Genomic DNA, 16,822 nt, shown 5'->3' on the forward strand with positions numbered 1-16,822 from the left:
AATGGTTAAGAGCTCGGCAATGATTTGCTCTGTTAGACATGAGGTCACCGTGAGTCAGTGCTGACTTGACAGCAACTAAGAACAGCAAGAGGATTAAGTGTGGGGGTTGGTGCGCTTTTCTGACCTGTGTCTAAATACCTGCATCAGCAGAGGGGAACAGAGGTAATACCCCTTGCCCCGTTTTGAAAATCTGAGAGAGAGAGGCTATCACAGATGAGTTCTCCTCTCTGCCCCCCTTTTACGCCCCCACATACACATCTTTTTAACTCTACTGTTAGATCTTGGTGGCACAATGGTTAAACACTCAGCTATTCACCAAAGGATTGGCAGTTCAAACCCACCCAGCAGCTCCTCGGGTGAAAGACCTGCTGATCTGCTCCCCTAAAGATTACAGCCTAGAAAACCCTATGGGGCAGTTCTACTCTGTTACATGGGCTTGCCATGAGTTGGAATTAACTCGACAGCACCCAACAACAACGACAGAAGGGATCAGGCTTAGGACTCACCCTATTCCGCTACAGCCTTGTTAACATAACAAAAGAAAACTCCGGTTTCCCAGCGGGGTTATATTACAGATACAGTGGTTCGAACTTCACCATAACTTTTTTGGGGACACAATTTAGTCCATAACACTGTTTAAGTCATTTGAGCCAGGATTTCCTGCTACTTTCAGCCAAATGGGTCCACTTTTGACATCTCACCACCTTTTGGACGAATTTCTGTCAGGATACCTGAACGTTGGCCAAAGTCTCCAGCAGTAGGGTTTGGGAGACACTGATTCAGTAAGGGTTTATTAAGTAGTTATTTGGGGAAAAATTCTCTATAAAAGAAACAAATATATGTTTATAAAGAAGTTGTTGTACACATGTGATAGCAAGAAAGAGAGAAAATGAACATCGTTGAGGGCCAGTAGGCATATGGCACTTTCATTGACCATGTCTGGACTGGAGCTCTGCCCCCTCAGATTAAACAGTGAGGCTCTGTTACTTCAGAAGTCCAGGTAATGGGATAGAAAGGGAGGGGGAGAAGGAGAGGGAAAGGGAGATCTGCTCTTTCCTTTTCCCACCTGGAACAAATTCACAGAAGGCAGTTTACTCTGTTTTCTCTTAGGGGCCAATCAGAGCAGACTGTGCAATGAATACTCAGGTGTCCTGTGGATTGTCCTCAGCAGAGGCAGAATCATAGCTTGTGAATAGCACTGCCAGTTTGACAGGCAGCACAATCTACATCCAGCTTTATGCTTTCAGGAAACCCTGGTGGCATAGTGGTTAAGAGCTATGGCTGCTAACCAAAAGGTCGGCAGTTCGAATCCACCAGGCGCTCATTGGAAACCCTATGGGGCAGTTCTCTTCTGTCCTTCAGGGTCGCTATGAGTTGGAATTGACTCGACAGCTTTTGAGCTGGGAACTTTAAAAATTACAGCCACTGGAGTTGTAACATTGGATCCCTGCTGGCGCTGTGGTTAAGCGCTTGGCTGCTAACTGAAAGGTCAGTGGTTCAAACCCATCAGCTGATCCATGGAGGAAAGCCATGGTAGTCTGCTTCTGTAAAGATTACAGCCTTGGAAACCCTATGGGGCAGTTCTACTCTGTCCTATAGGGTCACTGTGAGTCTGATCAACTTGAGGGCAATGGGTTTGGTCCTAGCTTACTATTCTTTTTAATGTATCCTTTATTTTGTTTTAATGTATTAGTTAATACCTACAGGAGGCTATACATAACATGCATCAGCAATAAAACATTGTAACGAACACTCATAGCAGCACTACCCAACCCAATAACTAGAACAAAGTAGAACATTACCAGTAACTTGCCCCTTCCTGCATCATCTTCCTTTTTGTTCTATACCCGTTCCTCCTCCAGCTATCCTAAACTTTATACAGGTATCTTAACACACACACAACATAAATACAAACACACATGATTAAACAACATATTATTTGTGTTTGTCTTTCTCCAGGTTTATAACATTGGCATCATATTATACATAGTTTTTTTTTACCTGATTTTTTTCTTTTGGTGGCAATATACACATGCAAACATGCGTCCATTCACAGTTTCTACACGAACAGTTCAATGAGATTGGTGACATACTTCACACTGTGTCACCATTCTCACTGTCCCCACCCATATTGTTGTGTCATTAATAGTGATTTGTTAAAGTTCTCACCTGGGCTTTAGATCAACTGTTCCCAGCTTAGTTCTCAAGTTGCCTCTTGAACTTGGGAGCTTCTCAGCTTCTCCGAACCTATTTGTTCCCAGCTTTTAAATGAAGAGTTTGACAAGATGATCTTTAAGATTCCAAAATACTGTTTTACAAATGCAAATTTATTCAATATTTTAAAGGCTCGATTTGATGGCAAATCCTTGTGATCTTTTCTGCAATACTGTCCTCACCCCTGCTGTAGTTTCCTCCTAGTTTTCCTAGCTCTCTCCTCCAGGTACCATTGCACTGTCACTGCACGCTGCTGTAGGGGATGCTGGGAGGGCAGCCCAGACCCGGTCCGTGCAGACTGGGTACTGGCTGCTGTGCCTATGGTTCAGCCTCTGCCTGGGAAATGCAGGGGAAGGGAGCCTCCCTTCCTGGGGGTAACTCACATCCAAGTCCTAGTCAATGAGGGAGAGTTGTTGTTAGTTGTGCTTGAGTCTATTCCGACTCATGGCGACCTCATGTGTGTGGAGTAGAACTGTGCTTCACAGGGTTTTCAAGGCTGTGAACTTTTGGAAGCAGATCCCCAGGCCTTTCTTCGGAGGCACTTCTGAGTGGATTCAAACCACGAACATTTCGGTTAGTAGTCGAGCGCTTAACCATTTGTGTCACCAGGGACTCCAGGTGGGGGGAGAGGAGATAACAAAGCCCAGGCTCATTGCCTCAAGTCAGCACAACTCTAACAGGTCACCCCAGCTCCAGAGCTCCTAGAGAACAGGTAAAGCTACTGCTTCTCTCTCAGCCCAGTCCTGCTTCTCCACTCCCTCCCGGGTGTCCAACCCAGGAGCACTCCTCAATAAACTTCCTGCGTGCAAATCTCCATTGCAGAGTCGGCTTCCTGGGGAGCCAGACCCCTACCCTATCTCCCCTTTATTTCACTTCCAGGGAGAACATTTTGGCAGCATATGAAGAAGGCTATTGTTACTATGTCACCACCCATCTGCCAGTTTGCTGTCCTGTGGTGGCTTGTGTGTTGCTATGATGCTGGAAGCTATGCCACTGATATTTCAAATATCAGCAGGGTCACTCATGGTGGACAGATTTCAGCAGAGCTTCCAGACTAAGATAGAGTAGGAAGAAATGCCTGGTGATTTTATTCTGAAAATTAACCAGTGAAAACCTTATGGGTCACAGCAGAACACTGTCTGACTTACTTGCTTTGGACAGGTCATCAGGAGGGATCAATTGCTTGGTAAAGCAGAGTTTCAATGAAACAGAGGAAGACCCTCAATGAGATGGATTGGCACAGTAGCTGTAATGATGGACTCCTGCATGCCAGCAATCTTGAGGATGATATAGAATAGGTAATGTTTAGTTTTGTTGTATATAGGGTTGCCATGAATCGCAAATGACTCAAGAGCAACTATCTCTCTCTCTTTATCGTTACAATTAAAGCTTGCTTGAAACACATGTCTTCATACATTGAAGGGGATTCAAGTAGAGGTGGAGGGGTCTGACCAGAAGGGTTCCAAAGTTCTTTGTAGGACTTGCCTGTTCTAACTCATTGTCACCTGGCAGCTCCTCCTTAAATAGTTTGAGGGCTTAGAGGCGCAAATAAAAGCAAATGTTGTATGATATGCCTGATTCTACTGTTCTTAGGTCAAACATATCTCCCTTTTCAAGCTCCCAGGAGCCCAGAATTGCTTAACTGCTTCCCGACCTACACTTCTTGTTGTTGGTTCCAACTCATGGCGACCGTATGTACAACAGAATGAAACACTGCCCGGTCCTGCGCCATCCTAACAATGATTGCTATGTTTGAGCCTATTGTTGCAGTCACTGTGTCAATCCATCTCATTGAGGGTCTTCCTCTTTTTTGTTGACCCTCTACTTTACCAAGCATGATGTCCCTCTCCAGGGACTAGTCCCTCCTAATAAGTGTCCAGAGTACACGAGGCGAAGTCTCACCATCCTCACTTCTAAGGAACATTCTGGCTGTACTTCTTCCAAGACAGATTTGTTCATTCTTCTGGCAGTCCATGGTATATTCAATATTCTTTGACCACACCATAATTCAAAGGTGTCAATCCTTCTTGTGTCTTCCTTATTCTTTCTTGTACTATCTAGGAAAACATTTGGGGTCATCACCATTGCGGAAATGAAAATCACAATGCAGTGAATTTAACTGAGGATCTCCTCTTTACTGAGCATGTATTATATGCCAGCCGCTGTACCATGAAGAAAACAAAGAATAGAAGTGTCTTAGTTTCCTGGTGATGCTGTGACAGAAATATCACAAGTGGGTGGCTTTAAACAGCATACATTTATTTTCTTACAGTTCAGGAGGCTAGAAGTCCAAATTTAGGACACTGGCTCTAGGGGAAGACGCTTTCTTTGTCGGGTCTGGGGAAAGATCCTTTCTCTTTTCAGCTCTGTTGCTCCAGCGTGCCTCGGTTCCTTGGCGATTTTCACGTGGCATCTATCTTCCCCTGTTTGTGCTTGTTCATGTCTAATCTGTTCTTTTTATAGCTCAGAGATGCTTAGGTATAGGACATATTCTACACTGATATGGCCTGATTAACATAAAAAGAAAACCCTAATCCCAAAGGGATTCAATCCACAGGTGCCCTCCACTGTGTTGTTGTTAGGCGCCTTCCATTCCGACTCAGAGACCCCATGTGACAGAGTCAAACTGCCCCATAAGGTTTTCTTGGCAGTAACCTTCATGGAAGCAGATCTCCAGGTCTTTCTCCCATGGTGCTCCTGGGTGGGCTCGAACTACCAACCTTTTCATTAGCAGTTGAGTGCTTAACCGTTTGCACCACCGGGGCTCCTTATTCACAGGTATAGGGGTTAGGTTTCCAACATATATTTTTGAGGGACACAATTTAATCCATAACAAGAAGGAAACCCACTCCTTACTCTAAAGTTGCAGAGATAAGATATATTCCTACTGAACTTGTCATTGTCATGGGAGACATGCTCAGAAAGGGACACTGGCCACTTTAGGCAGAACCTGATGAGGGAGGCCTTGCTTTGGGAGAAATTACAGTGAAATCCAGGTCCTGTGACCAAAGGTAACTCCAGCCGTGGAATCTCTTACTCTCTTCATTAAATGCAACAGTCCCGCATCAGGAACTAGTTAAAGATCTGTGATAATTTGATTTAACCTGCCAGACAGTGACCTAGTAAGAAGATGTAGGGGAATACTGAAGTGTTATTTGTCTTTAGACATGTTATCAGGAGGGGCCAGACTCTGGAGAAGGGCGTCATGCTTGGTAAAGTAGAGGGTTGATGAAAAAGAGGAAGATCCTCAATGAGATGGATTGACACAGTGGCTGCAACAATGGGCTCAAACATAGCAAAGATTGTGAGGATGGTGCAGGACCGGCCAGTGTTTCATTCTGTTATACATAGGGTCACTATGAATTGGAACCTACTTGACGGCATCTAACAACAACACAACAGTAGATAAACTGAGTGTTTTATCTTGACTGGTCACTAACAGTCTACGGGGGTTTCCTGAGGAGCCAAGAAAAGATGATCCGTGAGGCCTTAGGAGCTAAAAGAAAGTGAGAGATCCTGTAATTTTCCATTTACTGATTCATCTTTATCCTCAAAACATACTACTTTGCCCACCTGGTCCAGGATCAAGCCAGGAGACAGAAACAACACCAGTTACCTTAACAGGGTAAAGAATCATTATTGGAAATTGTATTGGAAAACTGAAAAAGTAGAAAGGGAACAGGAAGCCATCACGGAGCTAGTAACTGCAACAAGCAGATGCCACCTCTAGGGCTAGGACAGCAAAATAAAGAGGTTATAATTGTTGCAATTTAGAAGCTTGTTGGATTGACACAGTGGCTTCAACAATGGGCTCAACATAGTAACAATTGTGAGGATGACGCAGGACCTGGCAGTGTGTTGTTCTGCTGTACATAAGGTCTCTATGAGTCGGAGCCAATTCAACGGCACCTAACAACAACAATTTGTAGTCTTGGACCCAAGGTTTCCCACACCAATCTTGGTGCAGGTGGTGGATTGGCAACCTCTTACAAATTGTCTGCAAAGCCTTTTGAGCTCTTTGGAAACAGGTACGGAGTAAACATAAAGATTATGTTTATAATAAAAAAACTCATTGCAGTCAAGTCGATGCTGACTCATAGAGATCCCATAGGACAGAGTAGAACTGCTCCATAGGATTTCCAAGGAGTGACTGGTGGATTCGAACTGCCAATCTTTTGGTTATCAGCTGAACACTTCACCACTGCGCCACCAGGGCTCCATGTTTATAATATTAACACTAAAAAGATGAATACATTTTTCCGTTGTTCTGCTCGTACTAGCAGTTGCTATTGTTCACAGCACCTACAGCCACAACAAAAAGGTAATGTGTTTATGTCTGTCCAGTTTCCTCTAGGAGGCCTATATATGTCCTTAAAAAAACAAAAAAAATCACATTGAGCCAAATATGCAACCTATGTAATTAGCACAGGAAACTCAGAGATTTAGATGAAAACCTTTTCAGAATCAGATTGGGGAAACCATCAGGATTTAGCTATCTAATCATTGCCCTGCCTTCTATAGGTTCACGGTTGAACCAGGTAGGTAGTGTTGTCTGCCGGTAAATATCAGCGGAGAATTAAGCATCCTATAGAGCTTGCCTTAAGTCTAATTAAAGACCACAGGGAGCCTTGGCATAAATTACGGGACAGCTTAGAAGCCAAAATGCTGGAGGTTCCCACTGAGTGTTATAGTTTGAATTGTGTCCCCTCAAAATATGCATTGTAAATTCTAACCCATATACCTGTGGTAAGGAGCCCTGGTGGCGCAGTGGTTAAGTGCTCAGCTGCTAACTGAAAGGCCAGCGGTTCGAACCCACCAGCTGCTCTGTGGGAGAAAGATGTTGCAGCCTAGGAAATCCTATGGGGCAGTTCTACTCTGTCCTACAGGGTGGCAATGAGTCAGAATCAACTCATATGAATGGGTTTGGTTTTTGGGTTTGGTTTCTACCTATGGTTATAATCCCATTTGGGAATCAGTCTCTTTTAAGATATAAAAAGAGCAGATTAAGCGTAAGCAAGCAAAGATGGGGGCAGATAGATGCCATGCTACTTGAAGATCACCAAGGAGCCAAGAAATAGAAGCGGAAAAGAAACAAGGACCTTCCCTCAGAAATGACAGATAAAGAAAGCTTTCCCCTAGAGCCGGCACCCTGAATTCAGACTTCTAGCCTCCCGAACTGTGAGAGAATAAATTTCTGTTTGTTAAAGCCACCCACTACGGTATTTCTATTATAGCAGCGCTGGAGAACTAAGACCAAGCTGACATGGAGCCACTATCACTTTCTCTGGGTTTGGCCAAGGTTCAAGGCTTTGGAGCATGGTGAAGCTCTAGAAGTTCCCCTCAGGGCTTTGTGTAGGAGCCAGGGGAGATTTGGGCTGAGTTGGGCTATATTCTCCGAAGCCAGTTTAAAATCCAAAAAGATTCTGCAGAGATTATATATTGCCATGTCTCCAGGTTTCCCTAAAGTGATTTTAGTCTTGGCCTGGGACGCAAGGGATGAACTAGATTTGTCCAGCAAGTTTAAGACTGGATGATTGGTTAAACATGAGCAATTTCAGTATCTTCCTTGGACATGCTGAATTGATACACCAAAACCAAACCCACTGCCATCAAGTCAATTCCAGCTCATGGCTTCATAGGGTTTTCTTGGCTGTGATCTTTATGGAAGCAGATTGCCAGGCCTTTCTTTTGTGGTACTGCTGTGTGGGTTCCAACTGCCAACCTTCAGGTTAGTAGACAAGTGCAAACTGTTTGCACCACCCAGGGACCTTGAACTGATATTGTTGTTGTTGTTGTTAGGTGCCATTGAGTAGATTCGGACACATAGCGACCCTGTGTGACAGAGTGGAAGTGCCCTATAGGGTTTTCTAGGCTGTAATCTTTACAAGAGCAGATCACTTGGTCTTTCTTCGGTGGAGTCGCTGGGTGGACTTGATGGCAACTGGTTACATTTGTCTGTATGTCCTCTGTTATAGGAGTTGTTTTCTTTTGATTTTTGAGGGGACGGGCTCTTTAGAAGGTCAGCAAAAAAGAGGAAGGCCCTCAATGAGATGGACTGACACAGTGGCTGCAACAATGGGCTCAAGCATTAACAACGATCATGAGGATGGCGCAGGACCGGGCAGTGATTTGTTCTGTTGTACATGGGGTCACTATGAGTTGGAACTGACTTGATGGCACCTAACAACAATAACAATGGGGGAAGATGGACTCTTTTATCCATTTTGTAGCAAGTTCTGTCAGGAGGAATGTGTGCAAAGCACTCACTCAACGATGCATAATGCAAACACATTGCATTCAGATGTCATAGTTTTCCTCCCAAGACCTCAGAGCATTCCCATCCATTACCTCTTTAATTTGATTTTTGTAGTAGTAAATAGACATGTATATGTATACAGACACAAATATTAATTTTATTATTAGTCCTTGTCTTAGTTTGCTAGTGCTGCCATAACAAAAATACTGTGCCTGGTTGGCTTTAGAGAACGGAAGTTTATTGTCTCACAGTTCTGGAGCTGAAAGTCCAAACCAGGGGGGTGTTAATTCTTTCTGTGGGCTCCTGTGCTAGTTCCTGGCCTCTGCTGGTGATCCTGGGTGTTCCTAGACTTGCAGATGCACCCGTCTCCATTGTGACATGGTGGCTGTCTTCCCTCTGTGTGTCTGGGTCTATTCTGCTTTTTTTAGAACTCAGAAATGATCAGATTTAGGACCCACCTTCTCTGATCTGACCTCATCAACATAACAAAAGAAAAACCCTCTTTCCAAACAGGGTCACATCCACAGGTGCAAGGGCTAGGACGTCACTACACATTTTGGGGAACGTAACTCAGTCCATAACAGTCCCTGAAGTTGTATTTTGCCCCAGCGAGAGCCTCATCGTGAGACCCCATCTGGGACTTGGTGATGCTTTCCTACCCCTTTTCTCTCCCTTTTCTCTCCCTGCCACCGCGCCTCTCTCATCTGCTTCTTAAGCACAGTGTAGGCATTTCCTCTGCTCTGGCTTTGAGTCAGGAGGAGCCCTGGTGGAGCCGTGGTTAAGTGCTTGGCTGCTAACCGAATGTTCAGAGGCTCAACCCACCAGCCACTCTACCGGAAACAAAGATCTGCCAGTCTGCTTCTGGAAAGATTACAACCTAGAAAATTCTGTGGGAGCAGTTCTGCTCTGTCCTATAGGGTCACTGTGAGTCGGAATCAACGCAACAGCAACGGTTTTTTTTTTTGTTTTTTTTTTTTTTTTGAGGGAGGGTAATAACTAAACAGGAGTCCCTGGGTGGTGCAAATGGTTACGTGTTCAGCTACTAACAGATAGGTTGGTGGTTTGAACCTACCCAGTGTCTCTGAGGGAGAAGAGACCTGGCGATCTTCTCCCATGAATGCTGTAGACTGGGAAACCCTATGGGGCAGTTCAACTCTGTCCTATAGGGTCTCTATAGGTCAAAATTGACTCAACGGCAATGAGTTTGATTTTTTTTGGCTTCTGCTTGGCTTCTCTCATCTCTCCTTTCTTCCGCTCCTCCCTCTCTGCTGAGCTTATCCACTCTCTGCTTCCACTCTTACTAATCTGTCCAACGACGGTTCCCAAATCCACCTCCATCCAGTGCCAGGTCAGCATTGCTAACAGCCTGTTGCTTCCTCGTCAGCTAGACTGAATGAATTCCAGATGGAACCCTTTATCTTTCTCCTCCCTCTTCACAGTAACGCCCTCCTCTTCATTCCCCACTTTTGTAAACTGTACCCTCTTCTTTCAGTAACCCAAGCCTAAAACCTCAGAGTCATCTTGACACTCTCCTCCTCACATCCAAATAGAAACAATCCAGGGGCAGCAAAGAGGATAGGCCTGGATGGGCTTCAGAATCAGCTGACTCTGGATTCAAATCCTGGCTACATCACTTACTTGCTGTATGATCCAGGGCAAGTGTCTTAACTTCCATAAATTGTGGATTCCAGAAGTGGGTTTTGACCCTATTCTTCTATGTCCTACCTGCATAACAAACTCATACAGCCAAAAATTTATTATTTGCATAATATCCTTCCCCTTTCAGAGATACAGAAATTTTTTAAAGAATAAGGAATTAGCTAGGTTTGGGAGTCCTGGGTGGTGCAAACAGTTAAGGGCTTAGCTACTAACTGAAAGGTTGGCAGTTCAAACCCACCCAGGGTTGCCTTGAAAGAAAGGCCTGAAGATCTGCCTCCAAAAGGTCACAGCCTTGAAAACCTTACTGAGCACACATCTACTCTGAAACACACGTGGTCGCCTTCCGTCAGAATCAACTTGTTGCGAACCGTTTGGTGTTTTTGGTTTTGGCTAGATTTTAGTCAATGTTTCTCTAAGTTTATTCACCTCCTTAGAATCACCCACTTAGGGTCATCTGGAGTGCTTGTAGCAATGCAGGTTCCTAACTTCAACTCAGGAGCCCTGGTGTAGCAATGGTTAAACACTCAGCTGCTAACTGGAAGGTTGGCAGTTTGAACCTATCCAGTGGCTCTTCAGGATACAGACCTGGTGATCTGCTCCCATAAGGATTACAGCCTAGGAAACCCTATGGGGCAGTTCTACTCGGTCATATGAGGTCGCTATGAGTCGGAATCAACTCAACAGCACCCAACAACAGCAACAATAAACTCACCTCAGACCGTGTAAACTGGGATTTCTGGGCGTGGGGCCCCGGAAGGTACAGAGAAGCTCCTGTGCTCACTGCCATATTGACTCAAAGAAGCGCCTCCTTTAAGTGGAATTGTAGGCAGGCCGACAAGCTGTTGGGAGAGAGATTTGAGGGGGAGAGGGCCTTGCTGCGCCCCAAAACCGCAAGACATAGAAGAATGCAAACCACCCATCAGGATAACCCTCATCATGCGGATACAGATGCCAACACAAATGAAAGAAATAAAGTCATCCGCATTGTTTTTGTCAAGTTTTCAGTCTTTCCAATCACGATATCCTAAAAAACCAAGACACATTCTGGAAGTGTGACATTTTTAGCTAAGGAAATGGTCTTCATCAAAAACCAAATTGTACTGGTGATACTTGAGTGAAATAACCTATTATCAGCTTCCTACAGACCTCCCCAGAGCCATTCTCAGGCACTAGGGAAGCAATCTTCACAAGGTCCACTTCCCTAGCTATAATGCCTACTGTGATGTGACTCATGCCTTTTGTCTTGTGCCTGGAATTTGGGGATGTTTATGAAAAGTTGTTGTAAATACAAGTCATAATTCCTCTTTCACAAGACTCCTCATTTCAGAAAAATGAGGACCTCATCACGTACAAACGTCACATCACTTCCAGCCTCATTGTCACCTGGAAACATTGTCTTTGCTGTTTCACTAGAGATTATTTAAAGGCTGTCGAGAACTGTGCGCCATAGAAACCTTCCGGAGAACACAGTTTATGGATTACCATCAGTAATGTTGAAACACAAATTTGCATCAACTGTACCAAGTCCATCTTTTGAGGGCAGAAAGGTTGAGAAATGAATGCTAATGGAAAGTAAAATATCTTTTTAAATGTAGGCTCCTTGAATTGGAGTACCTCCACTTACTTGCTTCATTTAAATTCCCAAAGCAGGTGGACACTTAATTAATACATACTTCAGGATGATATTTTCCATAGTACAATAAAACCTAATTTTCCAATTAAACTGCTCTGATACTAAGCGTTGAAATTTTAAAGTGTGATAGCACATAGCTTTTTAAAAATACAGAGAATAGGTCTCTTGTCTTTCTCCTCCAGCAGTATCTCTCAGCACTGTATTTGTGCCCACAGACATAGATATTAGACTAGACCAGATAAATACAGTAAAACAGGACATAGTCCAGACTGCCCAGTTAGACTCAAACAAAACAAACCAAAAAGGACAACATTCCACTGAACATTTGTAAATAGAGATATGTAAACTGTCACTTATCCCTGTGTGGACTTGGCAAACGTTGACGGAGGGGGAGAAGAAAGATAGAAATGAAACAGTCGACACCTGTGCCTAATTAATAATGTCTGGGAGAAATTAATATGCTGTTTATGGAAGCAAGCATTTAAAAGTAATGATTTCTTTTTTAAGAAAAAATGAATTGTACTTTTAATTCTACAGGGACAGACTGAAAATGGACTTGACCTTTCTTAGTAAACAGTTCCATTTATATGTTACTGTTAGCTGCTGTCAAGTCGATTTCGACTCATGGCAACCCCACGTGTGCAGAGTAGAACTTCTCCATAGGGTTTTCAAGGCTGTGACCTTTCAGAAGCAGATCTCCAGGCCTTTCTTCTGAGGCATCTTTGGGTGGGTTTGAATTGCCAATCTTTTGGCTAGTCGTCAAGTGCATAACTGTTTCTGCCACCCAGGGATTCCTGCCATTCATATAAACACTGGTTACGTCATAAAGGCTCTGAGGCAGGGGAATTAGAGATCAGGCATTTGGTGCTAGTTTGACTGCTTTACAGCGAAGATGGGAGAGAAGGTAAGCCAAGAAAACTGCCTCGATTCTCGTTTCTTCTGTTCCATAGAGGATGGCAATGAAACCTTCTTTCACAGGTGGTTTCAAACGCTGCAGAATAGTGCCTCTCAAACTTGAATATGGATACATATAACTTGCGGAGCCCCTGGGTGGTGCAAACTGTTAACATGCTCAGCTGCTAGCCAGAGGGTTGGCTTTGTGTGTCTACCCAGAGGAGCCTTGGAAGAAAGGGCTGGTGATCCAATTCTGAAAAACCATCCATTGATAATCCTATGAAGCACAGTTCTACTCTGACACACATGGGATTGTCATGAGTCAGAATCAACTCAATGGCAACTGGTCTCTGGCTTATAAAATTTGGGGCCTTTGTTAAAATGCAGGTTCTGGTTTAGCAGGTCTGGAATTGGGCCTGAGATTCTGCATTTCCAGCGAGCTCCCAGGTCATCCTGATATTACTGGTCAGAGGACCACATGTTGCGTAGCCGGGGATTAGAGCACTTTCTTGTGCCTGGGCAGAAAGGGCTTTTGTAACTTTTCTCCCTCTTGGTGTTGTGGAGCCAGTAACACAATTGAGTTTGCACCCCATAAAATGGCAACCATGATAGAAGCAAATAGGTGCACAGCAGCAAAGAAGAAAGCCCTTAACAACAGAAAGCAGAGCCGGAGCTAAAAACCTTAACTTCTTAGCACCAACCTGCTTGGTTCTGTTATCAATCAATCAAGTCCTTGTTTTGAGATTTAAAAGTTTGCTTTATCCTTTGTAGCGGTGTTACAGAGTGCAGACGGAGCTTGGTTTCCTCAGAGTTTCATCAGAGACAATCACATTTCCATTTTCCAGAGAAATCCAGCCCCAAGAGGGCCACATCCTCCTTTTGGGAAAAGCCCCAAGGGACAGTGGCACAGTTTCCTTCCCCTGATGCACATTTTCTTGGTCCTGTATAGTGTTTTATTTCACAAAGAGTATTAGTTAAATGTTATTAGAAATGGAAAGTCATTTCACCCCACTGCCCCAGCACAGAGAAGACCATGGACTTTGGAAATTTAATGATTCCAAGATAAGCGCCAAAGTGAAAACCCAAGGTCAGCCAGAGCTGAGTTTTCGCCTCTTCACTTGTTTGCTTTGTTTTTCTAGATGTTTTGTTCTGAGTCACTGTCTCGTGGGTAAAGTAGTTTCAAATTTCTCTTCCTGAAATTCACTTACATGCCTCTCCCTCTGTGGCCAGGACATTGAGCCCAGAACTATCTGACAAACCCAGGGCCCAGCTGTAAATTCATAAACTGGCAACTGAGCAGTAGGTTTTTGCTGTTGGGTCTGTTTTCGCTGGCAACTACCAGCTCCGCCCATGTCCTTTTTCCCGTGTACGTACCCACCTACTCAAATATTAACTAGTATCATTCACGCAGGTAGGTCTTGAGATCTGCAAAGTTGTTGTTGTGTGCTATCAAGTCAATTCCAACTCATAGCGACCCTATAGGACAGAGTAGAACTGCCCCATAGCACTTCCTAGGCTGTAATCTTTACAGGAGCAGAAAGCCAGGTTTTTCTCCTATGGAGCCGCTAGGTGGATTTGAACTGCCAACCTTTCATTCAGCAGCCAAGCACTTAGCCATTGTGCAACCAGGGCTCCTTCTATTAAGTTAAGGAGGGCCTTTTTGTGACTAGAAATCCCTCGGTGGTGCAAACAGTTAACGCATTCGGCTTCTATCCAAAAGATTAGACGTTCAAGTCCACTCAGAGGTCTCTTGGAAGAAAGGCCTGGCAATCAACTTCCAAAAAAATCAGCCTTTGAGAACTGTCTTAGTTATCTAGTGCTGCTATAACAGAAATACCACAAGTGGATGGCTTCAACCAACAGAAGTTTATTTTCTCATAGTCTAGTAGGCTAGAAGTCCAAATTCAGGGTGTCACCTCTAGGGGAAGGCTTTCTGTCAGCTCTGGAAAAAGGTCCTTGTCATCAATTTTCCCCTGGACTAGGAGCTTCTCAGAGTAGGGACCCTGGGTCCAAAGGGTGTGCTCTGCTCCTGGCACTACTTTCTTGGTGGTATGAGGTCCCTATGACTCTCTGCTCGCTTCTGTCTTTTATAACTCAAAAGAGATTGATTTAAAACACAACCTAATCTTGTAGATTGAGTCCTGCCTCATTAACACAACTGCTGCTAATCTCACCTCATTAACATCATAAAGGTAGGATTTACAGCACATAGGAAAATAGCATCAGATCACAAAATGGTGGACAATCACACAATACTGGGAATCATTCCCTAGCCAAGTTGACACACATTTTGGGGGGACACAATTCAATCCATAGCAAGAACTCTGTGGAGTGCAGTTCTACTCTACAGCAATTGGTCTTTTGTGATTAGATGCTTCTTGATTCTGACATCAATTTTTCTATACTCAATTTCATAGTCTTTAGTGCTGTACATGAATAAACTGTTCAATTCTTCACCCTTCTGGGCACATCTTGAGTTTGCATTTTGTTCTCCCTTTAAAGTTAAGCATATCATGTGATTTGCTTTGGCCAATGAAATGTGGGTGGAAGTTACGTATGTTGAAAGCCAGTGCACAATTCTATTGACATGTTTCCAGTGTGACGGAGGCATTTACCTAGAAGGATCTTCCTTCTGTCCATCAGCCTGTATCCCTGGTCTATTACAATGAGGAGAGTGCCCCCATCGCCTCCACTCGCAAACCTGCAACCTACACTGCATATGGAGCATGAGCTACAAATAAACCTTTGCTGTGTTAAGTTACTGAGATGTGCATGTGTGCGTTACAGCAGCAGAACCTACTCTATCCTGACTGACACCCTGGCATTCAGCTAGTGGTATAACCAATCAATTATAAAAATAGAGCTGCTAGGAAACTATCTGTCTTAGTCTGAGTTCTTTAGAGGAGCAAAACCAGTAAAGTGTGTATAAATACATAGAGATATTTATTTCAGGGAAATGGCTACAAAATTGTGAGGAAATGGCTCACACAATTGTGGAGGCTGGCAAGCTTCAAATCCATGGGTCAGGTGGCAGGCCAGTGGCATCTGCTGCCTCACGGGGTTACAGGGGTTGGCCAATCTCTGCAGGCCAGAGACTTCTGCAGGCTTACGTCCCAGGAAACGGAAGTCAGGCGACGGGAAGAGGGCAAGGTAGAGAGAGAGAGCAAGCAATGCCAGAACATCCATTAATATGCTGGAGGCAGGCCACAATCCCAAGGAAATTCCCCTTTCAACTGATTGGCTGCTCACATCAGATCACAAAAAGGAATGTAATTTATAGTGTCTGCCAAACCACTGAGAATCACAGCTGAGCCAAGTTTACACATAATATTTGCCATCATAGTACCTTTCGGTATAGTCTTCATTTTCTACTGCAGGAGGGACAGAAGTGAGAGTTCTTTCCAGTTGAAGGAAAGAGCTGTCACAACCACCAGGAGGAATTGTTTCTTCATCTTCTCAAACAGCTGGCTGATTTTTCAGACAAGAGCTGAAACGTATTCTTGTACATTGTCAGGACTCTATAAATATTTCTTAATTAAAAGATTAACTTTAAATATCTCCTATGCATTACTGTTCATTCTTATGGCACCTCTGTCAAGAACACACACACATACATATTATATAGTGTAATATATAATAAATAATACAATGTAATTGCAGTGTGGTTGATTACTTTCGTGTGGCCTTTCTAGCCATGGTTTTGTAACTCCCACCTAGGTGATTGGGTGGGACTGTGTGATAGGGTAATTTGTGGCCCACCAAGGGGATTGGTCAGTTTTGCCTTAAAAGAGAGCCAATTCCAGAGCAGAGGAGCATCCTACTATCACCAAGGAAGAACAGCCAGGAGCGGAGATTCCTGCACTGAGAAGCTCCTGGAAGCAGAAGACTGAGAGAGAGAGACAGAGATAGAGCAAGCTGTAACCCTGAAGACGGTGAGAAGCAGTGGCAGGAGAGACCCTGCAGCAGAGACCCAGCAGCAGAAGATGGTGTAGTGGGCTTCCTGGCCCACAGAGAGAGAAAACTGAGTGCCTTTGGGGAGAAGCCTAGGGCCAGGGAGAGGCATGCCTGTGAGCACAGTGGGGAAGAGGCTGTTCGTGTTCTGAGTGTTCCAGAGCCTGAACTGTAACTGCTACTTCCCTAAAAAAAAAAAAAAAACACCTCATAAT

General features: G+C 44.1%; 1 protein-coding gene across 2 annotated transcripts in view; it reads right to left on the bottom strand.

Annotated features, from left to right (window-relative positions):
• Positions 1-11,034, bottom strand: part of SLC46A3 (solute carrier family 46 member 3) — a 50,827-nt gene extending 39,793 nt beyond the window's left edge. The window contains exon 1 of one of the 2 annotated variants that reach the window (XM_023738505.1): positions 10,842-11,034. The gene's annotated coding sequence lies outside the window, so the exon portion shown is untranslated. Of the gene's footprint in view, positions 1-2,169; positions 2,264-10,841 lie in introns of those variants that run through there. The other variant, XM_023738506.1, reaches the window with a different exon arrangement.
• Between the last annotated feature and the right edge of the window lie 5,788 nt (positions 11,035-16,822).

This window comes from Trichechus manatus, unplaced genomic scaffold, assembly GCF_000243295.1.
Source record: "Trichechus manatus latirostris isolate Lorelei unplaced genomic scaffold, TriManLat1.0 scaffold00118, whole genome shotgun sequence".
In the NCBI taxonomy this organism is placed as follows: domain Eukaryota; kingdom Metazoa; phylum Chordata; class Mammalia; order Sirenia; family Trichechidae; genus Trichechus; species Trichechus manatus.